This window comes from Myotis daubentonii, chromosome 4, assembly GCF_963259705.1.
Source record: "Myotis daubentonii chromosome 4, mMyoDau2.1, whole genome shotgun sequence".
Classification (NCBI taxonomy): Eukaryota; Metazoa; Chordata; class Mammalia; order Chiroptera; family Vespertilionidae; genus Myotis; species Myotis daubentonii.
The window spans coordinates 89,320,321-89,325,020 of NC_081843.1; the positions used below are offsets into that span (position 1 = coordinate 89,320,321).

Below are 4,700 nucleotides of genomic sequence, written 5' to 3' on the forward strand. Positions count from 1 at the left end.
TACTAGTTGTTGAAAATGGAGATAGTGGAGTTGAGAAATCTGAACTTTAGTGCAGATTGAAAGAAATGATGTAGGTGAATACTTAAATATGTACATGTAGCAAATTAACCCTGTTGGTCCTTATAATGGCTGTGGATTTGAGTTTGTTTAAAACATAAAGGAAAGCATACTGTCAAGGATAAGGAGCAGTCACTGACAGCCAGCAGCAAAAAACTGGATTGCAGGTGTGTCCACACCTCCCACCACACCCCTTTCTGGGAGGGTTCTTGCCTTCCCCCAGTTACATGGAAGATGCCAAGCTGGCAGCAGAGGAAGTTGTATCTGGAGACTTCAACTTTGAAATATCCTGCAAATAAAACTGATAAGAACAGATACTACACTTGATCTTAGCCAAAAGGCCGAGAAGTGATTGCTGCAAATAAAACAATAAAGATGTTAACTTGATACTTTGAAATTGAAATTCACAGAAATGACAATGTCTATTAAAATAGCTACCAAGAAATGGTTTAATGAAAATGGTTAGTAAAGAACTGATGATTAAGATGAAATACTGAGGTTTATCTCAATGAGTGCAATCCATCTTCTATGAGGGCCAATTGCAGCCTGAATATGAGCCCGTTAGGTGGGGAGAGTGGCTACTTCACTCACAGCTCTAACCCTTAGCACCTCCCCAGCACCTATTGCCCCAGGTCTGACCACTTGGTGGGGACTGAGAAGGAAAGTCTGCATGCATCTCTGGGTTAACTCACTCTACATGAAAGGATTACTGTTTGGACTGTAGTGAATTGACTACATTAAAGCAAATGCTTATTTGTTTATTCTTTTTAAAAATATATTTGAGTGCTATGTCATATCTTCTTTAAAATGGAATACTTGCATTTGTTCTCTGCATAACACAACTAATTTAAAAAGTGTACACATAAGAAAAATGAGTTATTTTCCATTATCCTATAGAATAAAAGTTTAATATGCTGTATCCAATCTGGTTGGCCATTCAACCAATCAAAGCATAATATGCTAATGATATGCTAAGGCCTCTCAACCACTAGCTATGACGTGCACTGACCACCAGGGGGCCAACACTCCGACCAGTAGATTAGCTTGCTTATGGGGTCCAGCTGATCAGGACTGAATAAGACAGGCCAGACATGCCCTGGAGCCCTCCTGTGGTCTCTCCCTGGCTGGCCAACCTCCCGTGTCCCTTCATGGCCCTGATCATGCACTGGTGGAGTCCCTCCGCCTGGCCTGCACTCTCTCACAATCCAGGACTCCTCGGGGGATGTTGGAGAGCCACTTTCAGCCTGAAGGCAGATTGACCAGTCACTATGATGCACACTGACTACCAGGGGGCAGACACTCAATGCAGGAGCTGCCCCCTGGTGGTCAGTGCAATCCACAGGGGAAGTGCCACTCAGCCAGAAGCTGGGCTCATGGCTGGCGAGAACAGCAATAGTGGCAGGATCCTCTCTCACCTCTGTGGCAGCTCTAAGGATGTCTGACTGACGGCTTAGGCTCGCTTCTCATGGGGAGCAAGCCTAAGCCTTCAGTTGGACATCCCCCAAGGGCTCCCGAACTGCGAGAGGGCACAGGCCAGGCTGAGGGACCCCTCTGAGTGTATGAATTTCATGCATCGGGCCTCAAGTGTCAAATGACTGAGGTGCTTCATTTAATTGTGGCCATGCCCACTTAGATGTAAATATGCTCATAAATGAAGAAAATTTTAAAATGGTCATATCATTAAATTGACTTTTCAACAGACTTCCCCCAGGCTTAAACATGGGGTTTGTCATCTTGTGGCCCCACTCTTTTGTTTTGAGAATGTTCTTCGGATGGCACAGCAAGACACTGGGGCCCTGAGCTGATGCTCCTGTCCCAACAAGAGGAGTTTTAAAAAGTGGTTCTTAATGGGGTGTCTCTCCTTATTCCCCAACTCAGACATTTGGGAATGTCCGGAGACATGTGGTTGGACCAGCTGGGGAGGGAGAGAGGTTCTAGTAGAAGTTAGTGGGTAGAAGCCCAAGATGCTGCTCATTATAGAACAGCCATCTATAACCAAGGCTTTGTGGCCCAAAACATGAACAGTGCCAGGGTCATGAAACCCTGGTTTGAAATTCTGACCAATCTAGTATTTGAGGGGGTGGCAGAGGGTTCCAGACAGAAACTCTGTTTGTGGATTGTCTTCCCTGGTAGCAACAGAGGGCCATGAGTGTGGAACAAACGGTAATCTCCATTGCCCCTCATATTTGTCTCTTGAGAATGTGTATTCACAAATTTAGTGGAAATTCTCATTTCCTTTGCTTTCTGGTAGATAAGTGTCAACTCATTATTTTTAATGACTAAAATAACTTTGTAACTGTAACAACAAAGAAAATGCAATCTGAGCTATATATATATATATATATTCCATATAGAGTGTCTGATTTTGAAGCTGACTTAATGCTTTTGCTCATGGACAGCTGTGCACACATGCTTTCATTGTCTTGACCTTTGGCGCTGACCCCAGCTTTCTCTTTGTTGCTCCTCTGAGTTGTCTTCCTTTTGAACGAACTCAAAAAATTATTTTTCACTCTGGAGTATTGTTGAAAACCTTTGCTTGCTGAAATTCTATTTCCCCACATTTATTTGTATTGTGATTATTTTCAGTTCATTTGTGCACACTTTTCAGAACCAGCTCTATTTTTAATATTACCTTCTAGGCAAAATTGGAAAGTAATTCCTTTTGAAGAGTAGCCTCTACTAGCATGTAAAATTGCAGAATACATTATTTGTCTGTATACTTATATACATGCATACATTATACGTATGTGGTACACACATACGCAGGCACACTCATATCTGTAAAACCTTAACTTACACAGTTAAATGCATGTTTGCCTACTGCGTAAAAGATGCATCATTAGAAGAAGTAACTCAACAGTCTAGCTGGAGTTCAAAGTATTTTAGGAAATGCTTTCAGGGATCTCCAATTAGTGGCAAGAGTTTCTGATGAAACACTCCAGAGCCTCTGGGGTCAGCTTCCAGGAGAAAGATGAACAAATAATCTCTGTAAGGGTGAGAAACATAATTTATGTTTTATCAGGAAAGCCAACAGGAAAGTGATGGAGTCTGTCCTCCGTGTGTGCTTTGAGCTCCTTTGTTGCCTACAGATGCTGCATGAGAGTTTGCTCAGATGCGCTCCCCTTACCCAGGGCCAAATGTCTCGTCCCCTGTGACAGAAGCCGTGCCAGGGAGAGGGACAGGTTGGTTGCTCTCCCTTCAGTTCAGCTCCACACTTTAAAAGATTCCTTAGAAGCATCACATTTGAGAGTTGGGAGAGTTTCACAGATGCTGGTTTCCTGGGTTTATAAATGAGAAGTTTGATGGGCAGAGTTATAAAGCTACTTGCTCAAGGACCCACTTTTAGGTAGTGACAGAACTAAGTTTTAAAACCAGAATGGCTGGGTTTTAATCCAGTGTTCTTTTCACCAGAATTGTCTTGAAAGAAGAGATATTTTTCTCCAGTAATTTCAGATTTCAGATGCAATTGACTCTCCTTTCACTTCCGAATCTTCAAAACACAGCATAATCCTCACCACACACAAGAAAAACTTTCTCACTCTTCTCATGAATGTGGGGTGTCTTCTCTAAATACCTGTAATAGCATTTAACTAGTTGATCACACACATTGATATTATGTGTTATCTCCCCCAAATATCATTGTGAAAACAGACCATTATTTAAGTTTTTGAAAAAATCTTCACAATTTCTAGATGCATCAACAATAATATATAAATAAATATAGCCATCAACATGAATATATAAATGCATGAATATATAGCCCTTTTATTAAAATCTTAATTAATATCATCCTGATTTTTTTTTTTGCTATTCTAACTTAAAGCTGGAATTTACTATCATAAGTTAGTTGAACCTTATTGAAAAATTCTGGTGATGGTTAATAAATCTGTATAGCTCTCTCTAATTCATCTAGCAATATTCTAATTTCTACAGACTCTTCTTCAGAATAGTCCTATCTCTCTTAACATATCTCCTATCATGGTAAACTCTATTTTTTTGTTGTTGATATTTTGTTTTATTCTGTAAATACAATAAACTTCCCTTTGCAAAAGAAAGCTAATATTATAGAAATTTAATACTAGCAAGGCAACTAGCAATACTTTACATTCAAAATTTTAGATACATAATTTTTATGAGGTTGCTTTGTATATTTTGAGACACCAGCTCCTAGTTTTAAATTGATTCTTAAATTTAATTTACCACTAAACTAACTTCATGCATTAATAAGTGCTCAATGGAACATTGTGCAGAGTTGAATCTCATCACAGTGCACTGACTCAGTTATAAGAAACTTACATAAAATTGAGGCCTAAATGGCAAAAGTTGGAATAAAGTTTAGTCAAATAAGTATTTTAGAATGAAGCACAGAGGCTATTAATATCATGGCATTATATTCTAATAAATAGAGTAAGCAGTATTGCTATAGAAAAAAATTAGAAAACCAGTCAGCAATGTAATAAAATAATAACTGTGTATTCCAGCTAACACAAAGAGTTTAAAAAAGGGAAGGAACCTCTAGAACAATTTTTACAAAATTTAAGATGTGTTATTAATAAAATTAGTATTAAGATGTGTTGTAATAAAATTAGTATTACTATTGGTTCCTTGACTCTAAAACATCATTAGCTCATTCCTGTAGTTGA

At 39.2% G+C, this 4,700-nt stretch overlaps 1 pseudogene; it reads right to left on the reverse strand.

Annotated features, from left to right (window-relative positions):
- Positions 1–309: 309 nt before the first annotated feature.
- Positions 310–410, reverse strand: LOC132234030 (U2 spliceosomal RNA; annotated as a pseudogene).
- Positions 411–4,700: the final 4,290 nt, after the last annotated feature.